At 34.9% G+C, this 17,598-nt stretch overlaps 1 protein-coding gene across 6 annotated transcripts in view; it reads right to left on the bottom strand.

Annotated features, from left to right (window-relative positions):
- The window catches only part of KIAA1328 (KIAA1328 ortholog), a 325,611-nt gene that overhangs the window by 65,904 nt on the left and 242,109 nt on the right, over nt 1–17,598 (bottom strand). The gene's annotated exons all lie outside the window — the stretch shown is intronic.

Here is a 17,598-nt window from a genome sequence, read left to right as displayed (position 1 = left end):
TTTTGTCTTCCCCATGCCCAAAAACTATTTAAGAGTTAAAGTGGGGGGGGGGGGAGAAGACATTTAATCAAAAAGTAGAGTCTAAATATTAAGGTATTTGAACTCCAGAAGCTGAATATAAGAATGTAGGTATATAAGTTGAATAAGTTGACAGAGTATTACTGGATCCATTGCTAATCTCAGGGCTCTTGACCAGGATTCAAATCATGTAAATCCATCCAAGTCATTGGGCTTCTAGTTTATGTTGATCAGAATTTTTAATAAAGTTTGCTCATATCATAATTTACTAATAAAAATCAAGACATTAAATGGCTTTATGTTTGGAGTGTTATATAAAGAAACAATAACTACTAGTGGTAGAGCTTTATATGGGCATAATGCAGTATATTAAATTTATACTCTTAAAAAAGATTGTTTTTAATACCAGAAGTTAGGGATCACTTTCCCATGTGGACTAACCAGTGGATGTATATCTTAGCTCATAAAACTTCTATTCATGGGAAAGGAAAAGGAAGAGAATAAAACTACCTCAATGTGAATGTAAGATAATTTTACTTTAAACTAGAAGCTCCAGATGTAGGCAAATCCAAGGACTACATCTCTGCCTTTTCTTTTTTTTTTCTTTTCTCTTTTCTTTTCTTCCTTCCTCTCTCTCTCTCTTTCTTTCTCTCTTTCTTTCGAGACCGTATGCATGAGTTAGGGGGGTGCTGAGGAGGGGCAGAGGAGGGAGAAATGGTTAGGGAAAGAGAGAATCCCAAGCAGATTCCCCACCAAGCGTGGATCCTGCAGCGGGGCTCCATCGATCCCACAACCCTGAGATCACAACCTGAGTACAAATCAAGAGTCAGACACTTAATTGACTGAGCTACCCAGGTGCCCCCATCTCTGCTTGTTCTTTTTCTTTTTTTAAAGATTTTATGTATTTGAAAGAGAGAGTGCTTGTGCTCCTGCACTCTCAGAAGAAAATCACACCTTTTATTCATATTCTTGATATCACTGACTTACACCCTCTAGAGCCTGTCAGTTATCTCCTTTTCTTATAATTTACAAACTCCTCCTCTCAATTGGATTCTTTCCTAGGATTACAAACACGATCAGGCTTTCCATTAAAAATCAAGACCTAAACCTAAACCAGAAACTCCTCCCTTAAGAGGGGAGTGTAATACTCAGGGTCAGTGAGGGTGCAGGGACAAGAGCACTGTAATACATTACAGGAGGAACTGCAAATTGGTAGAGCATTTTATGCACTTACCTCTTAATAATTCTGCTTTTAATAAGTTATCATATGGAATTATATTAACAACAACATGAGGATATTTGTTCAAGGACAGTCATTGCAGGATTATTTGTAACAGGAAAACTGAAGGCAAATATTCAATAGAAGAATCAATAAAAAAAACTATGATAGAGGGTTGGGATGGAGAAGCAGTCATATGAAATGAAGAGAGATGGTTTAAAAACCATATTTAGGATTTAAAAGCAGGAGTAGTTGACGAGTATTTGTGAAAAATGAAGGGAAAAGGTAGTGAGAAGGACTGGCAGAATTATGGGGGAATAAGCAATACAGAGAGGAAAGATTGGGGATGTGGAAGAAATTAAATGTAGGCTGAGTTACTTATAAAACATTTGGGAAGATATTTCAAGAAAACATTTGGATCAATAATTCTATAGTGTTTTGGTACTTGGCTGGCTGACTTAACGGTGGTGGGGTTGAGACAGAGTTGAGGAAGGACATACTTCACTTTTAGTGTTCTCAGTGAAGCAGGAGGTAATTCATTCTTGTGAGTGAAAAGAAGTGGGTATTGAGGAGAGAAGTGAAGATCTGGAATTTGTACTGAGGGAATTCAAGATAAAAATGACCAAGAACAAGGAAAAAACTATCCTGCAAAGTTTAAGGTCTAATGATTAGAAATCATAAATTTGTGTCAAGACTCAGGTGTTATAGATGTAAAACTAGAGAAAGCAGCCTGAGAGCTTGATCCTGGGTTAGGATTTCATTGGGAGGGTGAAATATACTGGTCAACGTTCAAGCTCCAACACCAATAAGGTCCCCAGGAGGAAAGTACTCCCCACCCCACACAAGCTCCGATATTTTGTGCCAAGCTGCCCTCTTCTATGGATCAAGCTCCATGAGTTTTGGGGTATGATTCGAAGTAAGATTCAAGGTTCATTTTTTCCCCATATCTATATCTAGTATATACAGTATTATTTTTTTGGAAGACTTGCTTGATACTTTTTCCATAGACTTGCTTGATACCTTTGTCAAAAAGCAATTGAACATATGACTGTTTGGGTCTATTTCTAGACTCTATTCTGTTCCACTGACCTATTTATCTATGTTAATGTGAATAACAACCTGTCTTGATTATATAACTTTAGTTAATATACCAAAACTTAGGTTCACAAGTTTTTCAATTCACTCTTCTAAAATAGCAAAGACTATTTTTGCTATTCTAGGCCCTTCATATTTCCATATAAACTTTAGAATGTTTGCCAATTTCTATAATAGTAGCTGGTATTTTGACTCAAATTGCATTGAATCTAATCTTCAATTCAGAAAAAATTTGTATCTTCACAATATTGAGTTTTCCAATTTAAGAACATGGTATATCTTTCTGCCCATTTATTAAGCTTTCTTGAATTTATCTCAGCAGTATTTTATAGTGATCAATGTAGAGATTTTGTACATTTCTTGTTAAGTTATTCCCAGGTATTTGATGACTTTTTATGTTGCTGCAAATACTCTATTCTAATTGTTGTTTTCTATTGCTATATGACAGCTAATTGCATTATATAGAAATAAAATTGATTTTTGTATGTTGATCTTTAACTCAAATCCTGTGAGTATGTTAAATCCACTTAATAATTCTAGTACTTGTTTCTGTAGGTTCTTTAGGATATTTCCACGTGTACAGTCATGCTATTTGAGAATAAAGGCAGTTTTACGTTTTTCTTTCTAATATTTTTTTATGCCTGATCACACTAGCTAGGGCTTCCAGTGCAATGTAAATATAAGTACTAAGTATGGACATTCTTTCCTTATTCCTAAAAGTGTGCATCACTAAAGAGGTGATCTTTGTTCATATCCTCTATCAGCTTTCTAGTTTAATGACAGGCCATTTTTTTCTCCTTATAATGTATGAGCAATGGAAGAGGTATGTTAAATGCTTTTTCTGCATCTATTTGAGACACTGGATTTCTTTTATTATGTCAATATGGCAGATCACATTGATTTTCAAATGTTAAAACAATTTTGCTTTCCTGTTATAAATTGTACTTGATTAAACTGGATTATCCTTTTCATATATTCCTGGACTTAATTTGCTAATATTTTGTTAAGAAACTTTTGTTTTGCATTTATGTTCACGAGGAAGATCACTTTGCCATTTTATTTTCTTCTAATGCTTTTACCTGGTTTAGGTCTCACAAAAGGAGTTGGGTAAGTTCTTTGTTCCTCTAGTCCAATAGTTTTCTAGAGGACATTTTGTTACCTAGAGGATATTTAGCAATGTCTGCAGAGGTTTTTGATTATCACAAAGTAGGGGTGGGATGCTACTGACATCTAATGGGTGAAGACAGGGATGCTATTAAACAACCTGCAATACACAGAACTCCCCAACAAAATATTATTGTGTGATTTGAAATGTCAATAGTGTCAAGGCTGAGAAACCCTACACTAGCCTCTAACAGAATCTGTGTAAGATTGATATTATTTCTTCTTTAGATGTTGGGTAAAATTTACAAGTCTAGTTTTATTTGTAGGAAATTTCTTAATTAAAAATTAAATTCCCTCAACAGGTATAAGGCTATTCAGACTTCCTAATTTTGGGGGTAACAATTTTGGCATATTGTCAATTCCAAGGACTTCATATCATTTAGGATGTCAAATGTACCTCTGAGAGATTGTTCATAATATCCCTTAATTACTTAAAAAAAAATATTGTTAGACTCTCTGGGGACATAGATTCTTTTTCATTCCTGATACTGTAATTTTTTTCTCTTTCTATATAGGTTGATCATCTTGAAAGGGCTTACAAATTTTACATATATTTTCAAAGCATCAACTTTTAGCTTGTAGATTTTCTCTATTGCTTGTTTTCTTTTCCACTGCAAGACTTACTGAAGAGTGGACGCTAGAAAATTGCAAGCAGAATAGAAATATGGAAGTACTGCAAATTGGACAATGCTGGGAGAAATTAGGAGTTCTGGCAAAGAATGAAGAGGTATGTTACTATCCTGGACTTTAGCTGAGACACCAAAAGGTTTACAACCTAGACAAATGTTTATTATGAACCTCTAACAAAGCTTAAAACCAAGCTACGACAAAATACATAGGGAGGAAAGACACTGAGTCTTACCAATTTAGAGGGGCTTGGAAAACACATGGGACTTTCCAGAGATCTGCCCTCAGAAAGCATATATCCAAACCTATCCCAGTTCAAGGTGACTAGCAAGTAATTAAGTTGCTGAAAAGAACAAAAATCAACAACCTTCAGAGAATGATAATAAAATCCACTTCTCTAAATGCATCATCCATAATATATAGGATATATTTCAAACTGCCAAACACAAGAAAGATAGAGAGTGTGACCCACACTTAAGGGCAAAAAAAAATCAATCACTTAAAATTCACCAAAAGATGGCCCAGATGTTGGATTTGAAGTACTGGAAAAAAACCAAACAAACCCTGTCATCCTATAATTCTGCATCTCATGAAAATATCCTTCAAAAATGAAGGAGAAATAGGGGTGCCTGGGTGGCTCAGTTGTTTACGCCTCCGACTCTTGGTTTTGGCTCAGATCATGATCTCACTGTTATGAGACTGAGCTCTGCCCTGCCATGCCCACATTGGGTTCTGCCCTGAACTGAGCATGAAGCCTGTTTGGGATTCTCTCTCTCCTCTCCCTCTGTCCCTCCCCCACTTCTCACACACTTTCTCTCTCCAAAATAAACAAACTAAAAAAAAAAAAAAAAAAAAAAAAGCGCAAAATGAGGGAGAAATAACATTTTCAGATAAACAAAAAAGAGAAAATCTGTTGTCAGTAGACTGGCAGTACAAGAAATATTAAAATGCTTTTCAAGCTGGAGAAAAATGACCAAGATGGAAACCTGGATCTATAGAAAGCAATGCAAGCATTGGAAATAGTATATAAGTGAATAAATATAAAAGGATTCTTTTTCTAAAAAGATTTTATTTTTATTTAGAGAGACAGCATGATGGAGGGGGAGAGGGAGAGAGAATTTGGAGGAGACTCCACACTGAGTGCAGAGCCTTATGTGGGGCTCTATCTCATAACCACAAGATCGTGACTTGAGCTGAAACCAAGAGTCAGATGCGTAACCCACTCAGCCACCCAGGTGGCCCTAAAAGTCTATATATTCTTATGTTTCTCTCAATGTCATTAAAAGATATATAAATGTTTAAAGCAAAAAGATAACACTGTATTATGGGTTTTATAGTGCACTAAGCTGTAATGTTTATGACAATAATATTGCAAAGAATAAGAAAGTAAATAAGCTATGCAATAGAAAAGTTCTTACATTCTACATAAAATGGCACAATATTAGTGCCACGTAGACTGCAGTAAATTAAGGAAACATACTACAGTCCCTATAGAATTCACTAAAGAAAATTAAAAAAGAGATAACAAAGAAATAATAGAGGAATTAAAAAATAAAATGGAAAAAAATTCATTTTTCCCCCTAATCACCTCAAAAAAACCACAAACAAACAGAAAAGGAGAAATAGAGGAACAAAGAACAGATGGAATGAATAAAAAGCAAAATGCTAGATCTAAATATGACAGTGCTATTAAATTCAAATGAATTAAACACTCAAGTAAATAGAAGAGATTATTAGACTAGAGAAAAATGGAGAACCTAAACCATATGTACTTTACAAAAGTCACAATTTAAATACGAAAGAATAAAACTGACATAAAAGGATGAATGGAAAGAGATGTGCTATGTAAATAGCACACGTGGAAAATTGGAATAGTTATATAATATCAAATAGAATAGTCAGTAAGAGATAAAGAGAAATATGCCATTGTGATTAAAGTGGAAAATCATCAGACACACAAAACAGTCCTAACTATATATGCATCTAATATAGAATTTCAAAATACATATAGTAAATTTGGTAAGACAAGGGAAAAAGAAGAGAAAATCACAATCACATTGGGAGATTTTAATGTCCTTTTATTATCAATTGATGGAAAAAAGATAAAAATTCAGTAGGCTAAAGAAGAATTGAACAGGGGCGCCTGGGTGGCTCAGTGGGTTAAGCCGCTGCCTTCGGCTCAGGTCATGATCTCAGGGTCCTGGGATCGAGTCCCGCATCGGGCTCTCTGCTCAGCAGGGAGCCTGCTTCCTCCTCTCTCTCTCTCTCTCTGCCTGCCTCTCTGCCTACTTGTAATCTCTGTCTGTCAAATAAAATAAATAAAATCTTTAAAAAAAAAAAAAGAAGAATTGAACATTATGAACCAATTTGACTTAACTGACATGTACAGAATATTATACTCCACAGCAGATTATACATTTTCTTTTTTTAAGTAGGCTCCATGCCCAACACAGGGCTTGAAGTTATGACCCCAAGATCAAGACCTGAGCTGATATCAAGAATTGGATGCTTAACTGACTAAGCCACCCAGGCACCCACAGAACATACATTTTAAGAAAATACACATGGACTACTGACCAAGCTAAGTATCTTGAACCATAAAATAAATTTCAATATATTACAAAACAATGAAAGCTTACAGAGTATGTAATCTGACCACAATGGAGTTAAAAATAAAAGCCGAGACATCTAGAAAAATCTCAAGAATCTGAAAGTTATGTAACATGCTTCTAAACAATCCATAGGTTAAGAAAACTACAAGTGAAATTAGTAAATATTTTGAAATGAATGGTAATGAAAATATAACTTATCAAGACTTAAGGGATACAGAAGATACTAGAGGGAAAATAACTTAAATGCCTATATTAAATAGGAAAAATTTAAGATCACTGATATAATAAGACATTTTACAAAGCTAGAAAAAGAAGAGCAAACTAAATATAAAGTAAGTAGGAAAAAGGAAACAAGAGTAGAAGATCATGAAACAGACAAATAGAAGAAACAAAGGTGGGCCCTTTGTAAATATTAATAAAACTGATAACTCTCTACCAACACAAAGTATAAAAAAGAAAAATACTCAATTTATGAATGTTAAAAATCAGAAAGGAGATATCACTATAGATTCTAATGATAGTAGAAAAATATTAAGGATAATCATGAGTAACAATGCCATTATCTTCAATAATTGAAATGTGATAAAATGCATATTTTCCCTCCAAATTTTTATTTAAATTCTAGTTAGTTAATACACAGTGTAATAGATAATATATATAATATTATTTTATATTAATACTGTATATATATAGATATAGTGTATATAGTGTAATGTTTACAGGAGTGTAACAATCTAATCTAATAGTGGTTTCAGGAGTAGAATTTAGAGATTCATCATTTACATACAACATCCAGTGTTTACCACAAGTGCTCTCCTTAATGCACATCACCCATTTAGCCCATACCCACCCACCTCCCTCCATCAACCCTCAGTCTGTTCGCTAATATTAAGAGTCTCTTGTGGCTTGCTCCCCCCCCTCTCTTTTTTCCCCTTCTCATATGTTCATCTGTTTTGTTTTCTAAAATCCACATGTGAGTGAAATCATATGGTATTTGTCTTTCTCTGACAGACTGACTTATTTCTTTTAGCATAATACCGTCTAGCTCCAAGTTGTTGCAAATGGCAAGCTTTCATTCTTCTTGATGGCTGAGTAATATTCCATTGTGTGTGTGTGTGTGCGTGTGTGTACATGTATATCTACTACATTTTTATCCATTTATCAGTCGATGGACACTTGGGCTCTTCCTATAGTTTGGCTATTGTTGATAATGCTGCTATAAACATCAGGGTGCACGTATCCCTTTGTACCCTTTGGGTAAATACCTAGTAGTGTGATTTCTCTGTTGTAAATAGTTTTATTTTTAACTTTTTGAGGAGCCTCCATACTATTAATTTTAGCCATTCTGACAGGTGTGATTTGTATTTCCCTAAAGATGAGTGATGTTGAGCATCTTTTTTTTTTTTTTAAGATTTTATTTATTTATTTGACAGAGATCACAAGTAGGTAGAGAGGCAGGCCGAGAGAGAGAGGAGGAAGCAGGCCCCCTGCTTAGCAGAGAGCCTGATGCGGGGCTCAATCCCATGACCCTGGGATCACGACCTGAGCTGAAGGCAAAGGCTTTAACCCACTGAGCCACCCAGGCGCCCCAATGTCGAATATCTTTTCATGTGTCTGTCAGCCATATGGATATCTTCTTTGGGAAAATGTCCATTCAAGTCCTCTGCCCCAAATGCAGACATTTCTTGAAAAATATAATTTATTAAAACTGACTCAAGAAGAAATAAAAATATGAATAGCATTATATTTATTAAAGGAATGGAATTCATAACCAAACATTCCCACAAAGAAAACTGACCAGATAGCTTCACTTATAAATTTTAACATATTTAATGGAAATATTAAAAGTCTTACACAAGCTTTCAGTAAATAGGAAGGAACACTTTTCAGCTCATTATTATGTTACTGTGTGATACCAAAAACTGATTAAGTAATTAAAATAAAGGAATATTACAAACTATAGATTCCCTCATGAACATAGACATAAGAATATTCAACTAAATATTAGCAAATCAAATCCAACAATATATAAAAAGGTACTACATCATGGCCAAATGAGTATTTTTCCAAAATGCAATGATGGCTTAACATTCAAAAATAAAGCCATGTAAATCATCACATTAGAAGAATAAAGCAGTAAAAGCAAGAAATGCAGAAAAAGCATTTGGTAAAATCCGGATAAACATGTTTAGCAAACTAGGAAGCAAAGGGAACTTACTTCAATCTGATAAAGAGTGTCTGTCAAAAACCGATATTTAACACAATATTTATTGGTGAATTACAGAATTTCCTGTCCTTGAGAACAAAGCAAGGATGTCTTCTTTAACCACTTCTATTCAATATTTTATTGGAAGTTCTAGCCAATACAATAAGGCAAGAATAAGAAACAAAAGGCATAAAGCTTGGAAAGGCTACTATTATTCAGACAATGTGACTGTGAACTTGAAAGTCCCAAGTAATGTACCAAAAAAACCCCCAAATCCCTAAAACAAAACAAAAAGCCACCAAACCAAACCAAAACAAAAACCCTGCTGGAATATATGCATTTATCAAGACTATAGTATAAAGGTAAATATTAAAAAAAAATCAATATTCTTTTTACATACCACCAATAAGTTCAGTGAAAAGTGTGCAGGACTGTTACACTGAAAACTACATAGTATTACTGAGTTAAATTTTAAAAGACCCTAATAAATGAAGAGATACACCATGTTCACGGATTAGAAAATTCAATGTTTTTAGGATGTCAATTCTACTCCAAAATGATCTAATCGTATTTCTAGATCCTTAATAGTAACTGGTAAATGCAATCTAAAATGTAAACAAAAGAACCTAGAATAGCCAAAAGGATTTTTACAAGAAATGTGAAGCTGAAGACATAAACTATCTGACTTCAAGATTCATTAATTTACTATAAAGCTAAAGTAGTACAGATTGTATGACACTGACATTAGAATGGACATTCTTATAAATGGGATGATAGATCAATGGAATAGAAACCCATGAATGGGTGTGTGTGTGTGTGTGTGTGTGTGTATACATATCTAATTGACTTTTGAAAAGGCATCAGACAATTCAGTGAAGAAAAAATAGCTTTTTTTTTTTAACAAATGGTGCTAGAAAAACTGAGTATCTCTATAGAAAAAAATGAACGTTGAGCCCTACATCACACTACATGTGAGAGTGTATCTGAAATAAATCAGACTTAAATGTAAAAGTTAAAACTGTACAACTCTCATAAGGAAACATAAGGAAACCTTCATCAGTTAAAAAAGTCTTATTCTTCAAAAACACCATTAAGGAAATAAAAAGGCAAGTCTTACACAGGGAGAAATAATCACAATATATGTTGACAAAGGATATATATACAAATATACAAACAATTATATGTTCAATACTTTAGTTGTTTACCCAATTAAAAATGGTCAAAAGATTTGAACAGATATTTTTGAATGAATGGCCAATAAACAACATTAAGAGACACACATTGTCATTAGAGTCATCAGTATACAAAAATCACAATGAGATACCATTTCATATCCACTAAAATGGTTAAAATGAATAAGTCTGATTATACTAAACCTTGGCAATGATGAGGAGCAAACAGAACTCAGGTATCTTTCTGGTAGGACTGTGAAGTTCTATCATTTTGGAAAATAATTTAGTAGTTTCACATATAGTTAAAAATAAACAGAGGGGCACCTGGGTGGCTTAGTGGGTTAAAGCCTCTGCCTTTCTGCTTGGGTCTGATCTCAGGGTTCTGGGATCGAGCCCCGCATCAGGCTCTCTGCTCAGCGGGGAGTCTGCTTTCCCCTCTTTCTCTGCCTGCCTCTCTGCCTACTTGTGATTTCTGTCTGTCAAATAAATAAATAAATAAAATCTTAAAAATAAAAATAAACATAGAGTGCTTGGATGGCTCAGTCAGTTAAGCAGTTGACTCCTGATTCTGGCTTAGATCATGATTTCAGGGTTGTAATATCAAGCCCTGTGTTGTCCTGCTGGACATGGAACCCGCTTGAGATTCTCTTACTCCCTCTGCCCCTTTCCCATCACTTGCATATGATATAGCAATTCAATTCCAAGATATTTACTTAAGAGAAAGAAACATGCCTGTTAAGAGACTTCTACACAAATGCTTATAACAGCTCAGTTTTTTCCTCCCTCCCTGTTAAATCTGGAAACAATCTAAATGTCCATCAATAAATGAATTGATAAACAAGTTGTGGTATAGTTATACAATGCACTATTACTCAGGAATTGAAAAATAATGGACTAATGTAATATGCAGCAACATACAAATATATCTAAAAAATACGGTAAGCAAAAATGCCAGATATATGCATACAGTATGATTTCATTTATATGAAGATTTAAAACATGCAAAACTATCCTGAGTGACAGAAATCAGATCACCGGTTGCCTGAGCCAGGGTTTGTCTGGAGACTGCAAAGTGGCACAAAGTACTTTCTGGATGATGGATACTTCCTATATTAATTCGAATGTTAGTTACACAAGTGTATCTATTTGTTAAAACACTCTAAACTTGATGTGTGCATTTTACTAAGAGTAAATTATATTCAATAAAGTTGATTTAAAAATAAAGTTAAAAGAAACAGCAGGGAAAACTTTACCAAATAAACTTAAAGATACACTGCAATATATAAAAATAAATATATATTTTTAAATAACTATATATTATTTTCAAAACTATAGAAACCTGACTACTAAAAGAAAAGATTCACCGACCATGTATTTTCAGGACTTATTAACTGTGTGAGGCATCATAAAGTCAAAACCTAATTGTCAGATGATCAGTGTTTATCACTTCATACAGATCAGATGAAATGTGTACAAAATTCACTGAGGGGCTCTGACTAATATAGGACAACTTCATTCATTGATATGATGAAATTATTACCAGTAGTTGTCTGGTATTCGTGTTTAGCATCGTGTTGGAGCTGTTAAAGTGATAGCAAAATGATCAAATTCAAGACAGTAGCAGAAAAGAGGTTAAACTCATGGTGTTTAGGACTGCTTGCACTGTGTTAGTCACTCTAAAGTCACTAAAGTCACTTGGAGCTGTTAAAGTGATGGCAAAATGATCAAATTCAAGACAGTAGCAGAAAAGAGGTTAAACTCATGGTGTTTAGGACTGCTTGCACTATATTAGTCACTCTACAGTCACTAACATTTTATCCATATTCTAATATTATAACATAGTAAATGGGAAACTGAGTAGCCCTGACTTAGGATAGGGAAATGAAAAACATTTTCAGTTCTTCAAGTTCAATAAAATTCTAATAATCCAAAGCTCCCTCACTATTTTGCCCAAATCTCGTATCGCGATAGTCTGTCTGAGCTTGAATGGCAAATATTAAATGTCACTCAGGACCAACTGAATACCACTTGTATTTGCATTCCTTAAAAAGTAGAAAAACATTAACCTTTTGTTTTATTGAATTAAAATGCCACGGAAATGCTGATGTAGTCTTGGGAGACTGGAATACTTTTACAAAGAAGAATAGCTGTCATTTATTAAACACAAAGAACAATTACTTGATAGGATGCCTTCTGACAAAAAGCAGATTGGTATTCTCATCATAGAAAAGGCATTATAAAAAAAAAAATCTAGCCCAGACCTCTGAGATTTGAATAATTTAAAGCTGCATTTGGTGCAATTTGAATTTTTCTTTAGGGAGGCAAAGTTAAATACCTTTAATTTGTTCTAATTATTTCAAATTTGCAAGTTAATTATGGCTGATCATTAAATAACAAAAAGGACTACCGTCTCCATAGAGTTTTACCTCCTACCCTCTGCATTACTTAAGCTAGATTTTAGTATGCATGAATTAACTTTCTAAATAATCACACGGTTTGACTAAATGGCTCAGTAAAATGAGCTCTGATCCTCAGAATAAGCATTAATGGACATTAGAAATGCTACTGGGACTCATGTTACTTACATTATAAGTATTTTTAATGGGGCCTTATTTACTAATCTTTATGTACTGTTCAAGTTAGAACACCATATAGATACATTATTCTGTTTTACTGGAGGAAAAGCCCAATCTTTGAGATAATAAAAACAAATGTCCATTTAACACCAAATAAATTCATTTTGAAATTAATGCAGGGATATGATGATGGATTTTAACTAGTTTTAGCTGTTCATCTCAATGAATCAATCTAGCAAAAATGGTCTGCTTGGTCTAAAATGGAATATTATGGATCCACTCATGTGCTGCTAAGGAATTCAAGTAGCAAAAGGAGGTCCACTGAGCTAGTATTTATTTTCCACCTGGTATTTGTAAAGAAAAGATTCATGGTTTCTTGTGAGAGTTGGCTACCAATAAATGTAAAGCCAGATGGCACATAACCCTTCTGCTTAGAACTCTTAAAAATAATTTTCCTAAATGTCCCAACTAGATCTTTATATTCCCCTGAGATGGACCTGTTAATAAACAAATTATTCTAAGAAAAAGTTTAAAGAGTAAAATTTCAAAAATGATAATATTCCATATGCCATTAGATCTCTATTTTCCCACTCCAAAATCATCAACACAAATTTTATTTCCATATATCCCATTAAAGATGATCTGAGAACCTACTATGTGTCAGTTCTGTGATGGGTAATAAGAGTATACAGAAGAGTAAGTGACTATCTTTGAATATTTGCAGGTAAACCAGAGGAAATAGCCAGCCCAATAATGAATACATAATATGGCTGGTGTTATAATGACAGTATATGCAAAGTGCTGTAGAGAGCGATAAATGTAACAGGAAGCTTATAAGAAGGGAATGGAGGATCATGAAGGGGATGAGGTAAGAAAGGTCAGTAAAAAGGAATGGTAATTTACTAGCATATACTATGCAAAGGACCCTGGCTCCAAAAGATGTGGCCATCCTAGTTAAGAATTTACTTATGGGAGTGTGCCAAACCCCTCAAGTGTGCTAGGTAGAACTATGGTCTCTGGAAGACAATAGGTACTTCAGAAGCAGAAAATACATAAGTTAGATGTGCATAGCATAAGAAAGAGAGGAGTCCAACCCTGAGGGGTAGGTAGCTGGGGCAGCCTAGTAGTTTAGAATATTAGTTTTAGTGTCAGATAGAACTGGGCTCTGTATAGTCTGTAAGTTCTCATAGATGTGATTTCTTTCTTTCTTTTTTTTTTTTTTAAAGATTTTATTTATTTATTTGACAGACAGAGATCACAAGTAGACAGAGAGGCAGGAGAGAGAGAGGAGGAAGCAGGCTCCCCTCTGAGCAGAGAGCCGGATGCGGGGCTTCATCCCAGGACTCTGAGATCATGACCTGAGCTGAAGGCAGAGGCTAGAACCCACTGAGCCACCCAGGCACCCATAGATGTGATTTCTTCAACAAGCTATATATCTAGATATATCTAAATCTATCTATCTCATGTTTTTATTAATTCATCTTGGCTTCTGTATCTTGGCTATTGTAAATAACATTGCAATAAATATAGGAGTGCATGTATCTTTTTTAATTCATGTTTTGGCTTTCTATGGATAATGTAGGGGCCAAGGGCAGACTGCCCCAAGATGGGCCACTATGGCATGAAGACAGTTTTCAGTTAAAAACGATAAAAACCGGGGCGCCTGGGTGGCTCAGTGGGCTAAAGTCTCTGCCTTTGGCTCAGGTCATGATCCCAGGGTCTTGGGATCGAGCCCCGCATCGGGCTCTCTGCTCAACAGGGAGCCTGCTTCCTCCCCTCTCTTTGCCTGCCTCTTTGCCTACTTGCAATCTGTCTGTCAAATAAATAAGTAAAATCTTTAAAAAAAAGTAAAAAAAAAAAAAAACCCGATAAAAACTTAGAAGATTCAGTTAAATCTCTTTACCTTCTCCTCAAAAGCAGGCCTGTACCAGGAAGAAAGCTATTAACATAGATTCCTCTTTCTCTAAGAAACATATTTGCAGAATAAGGCAACTTTTCTTTTTAAACATCTCCTTTCACCTTCTTGTTAATGGTCTTTCTCCCCTTTGTTTCCTCAGACTCTACCCTCTCTTTAGCTCCTATAAGTACCATGCTGCCCATCTTTGGAATTTCCATGTATGGGTAGAATCCCTGTTATGTATAGTATTAAATTTTATTTTCTCCTGTTAATCTCTTTCATGTCAATTTGATTCTTAGTCCAACTGGGAGGACACTGAAAGGCAGAGAAAATTCTTCCTTGACAGTTAAGACCTAGTAGTGGAATTACTGGATTATGTGGGAGTTCTATTTTTAATTTTTTGAGAAACCTTCCTACTGTTTTCCATAGTGGCTGTACTAGTTTACGTTACCACCAATAGTGCATGAGGATTCCCTTCTCTCCACATCCTTGCTAATGCTTGTTATTTCTTGTCTTTGATTTTAGCCATCCTGACAGGTGTGAGGTGCTATCTCCCATGGCTTTGTTTTGCATTTCTTGATGCTTGTAATATCAGGCATCTTTTCATATGTCTACTGGCCATTGGGACATCTTTGGATAACGTCTATTCAGGTTCTCTGCTCATTTTTAATCAGATTATTTGTGTTTTCTTGTTGCTGGGTTATAAAGTTCTTGTATTTTGGATGTTATCCTCTTATTAGACATATCATTTGCAAACACCTCCCATTCAGTAGGTTGCCTTTTTGTTTTGTTGTTGGTTTTTTTCGCTGTTCCTTTCTGAATCCCCAGAATTGCCTTCCATGGGGATGTACACAGAGAAGAGGCCCAAAATTCATCTACTGAAGAAATCATGAAAATTCAGGAGGCATTTGTGGAATTAAAACACAGAAATCTGAGTTAGTTAACTGTTACCTCTTCCTTACATAGTGGTACCATTTAGAGCCATTCCTAGACCTATAATCCATATTTTAATTTCATTGAAGCATGTATTTCTGAAGCTTCAAAAATCTGGCATTAAGATGAGAAAGACATTATGAGGTTATGTTTATATGCCAAAAAACACCTTGCAACTGAACTGTGAATACAAAACAAAATTTAAGAACTAAGGCTAATCCAATACAAGGTACCAAAGACCTATAAATTCACTGGAAATTAAAAAAAAAAAACAAACCCACATAGTAGTCAGTTAAGGACTATGGTTGAAAATCTTCGTAAAGAAAATCAGGGTCTGATGGTAAATTAACACACAGTCGTCACTGAATATATAAAGTGAGGACTGCCCATGTTGCTGCTATCTCAATAGCAGTGGTCCTCAAGTGTAATAGTCTAAGGAAGGTAAAAAAAAAAAATTCATAACACTAAGATGTTACTTGTCTTTTTCACTTTCATTCTCTCATAAGTGTACAGTGAAATTTTCCAGGAGGTATATGACATGTGACATCACAACAGATTGAATGCAGAGCAGATGTGAGAAAATAGCTGTCTTCTATTGAGCCAGACACAAAAGAGATTTGCAAAAACTTAAAGCAATGATGTTCTTCTCACTAATTTTTTTTGTTGTTGTTGTTTTTGAAAACACAGTTTTCATAAAGATACATTATTTGTTTTAATATGTAATGGGTTTAGTATTATTTTTAAGTGAATGAGTATTTGTTTTAATTCCTAATATACGTAATATATATAACCTACATTAAAAAGATATAATGTATATTGAAGTTCTTTGGCGTCCTCAATATAATTTAAGAGTGTAAAGGGGTCCTTAAGCATTCCATAAGAATGCTTGAGAACTGCTGTTTTATATAGCATGATAAATGAGGAGTCTATGAAAATAACTACCAACATGTTCTTTGGGAAATTTAATGTGGCATCAAAATGGAAGATCCCAAGAGAATCAAAGGTAGGAGAAAACTTTCATTTAAGTACTTAATTTTTTTTAAAGGATTTATTTATTTGAGAAAGAGAGAGAGAGAGAGAAAGAAAAATAGTACACGAATGGGAGGAGGAAAGGGGGAGAGAAAAATCCTCAAGAAGACTCCCCACTTATCATGGAGCTCCACAGTGGGCTGGACCTCAGGACCCTGAGAGCATGACCGGAGCCAAAATCAAAAGTTGGACACTTAACAGACTGAGCCACCCAGGTGCTCCCATGAAAAGATTTTAATTAAAAACAGATTATAGTAAAATTTAACTTTGGGGGGGATGGTATATAGTTTTATGAATTTTAATATATCTATAGATTATTTTAACCATACCACAATCAAGACACAAAATAGTTCCATCACCCAAAAACTCCCTCTACTCTACTTTTCTTGTGTAGTCACACCCTCTTCCCATACTTAACCTGTGGCAACCACTGATGTTCTCCACCACTACAGTTCTTTTTCAGAATGCTGTGTAAATGGAATCAAACAGGATTCTCTTCCTTCCTTCCTTCCTTCCTTCCTTTCTTTTCTCTCTTTCCTTGAGGTTGGCTTCTTTTAGCACAATGTCTTTGAGAGTAATGGAAGTTGTAGCATGTATCAATACTTCATTCCTTTCAATTACTGAATAGTATTCTTTGTACGGACTTATCACAGTTTATTTATCCATTCACTCACTGAAGGACATTTGTGTGGTTTCCAGGTTTTGGCTATTGCAAATGAAGTTACTGTGAACCTTCATGTAAACAAAGGAGACTCCTAAATTTCAGTAAGAGCATAAAGTTGGAAGTCTTCTGACTCTTAGCACTGATAATAGCAAGTATCAAAAGGAGTCTTGTTGGTCTGTTCTCAACAAAAGTTTCATGACAATCTTTAAAAATGTCATCCAGGGGCGCCTGGGTGGCTCAGTGGGTTAAGCCACTGCCTTCGGCTCAGGTCATGATCTCAGAGTCCTGGGATCGAGTCCCGCATCGGGCTCTCTGCTCAGCGGAGAGCCTGCTTCCCTCTCTCTCTCTCTCTGGCTGCCTCTCCGTCTACTTGTGATTTCTCTCTA

The sequence above is a fragment of the Mustela nigripes genome, chromosome 8 (assembly GCF_022355385.1).
Source record: "Mustela nigripes isolate SB6536 chromosome 8, MUSNIG.SB6536, whole genome shotgun sequence".
In the NCBI taxonomy this organism is placed as follows: domain Eukaryota; kingdom Metazoa; phylum Chordata; class Mammalia; order Carnivora; family Mustelidae; genus Mustela; species Mustela nigripes.
This window is presented reverse-complemented; position numbering and strand designations above follow the sequence as displayed.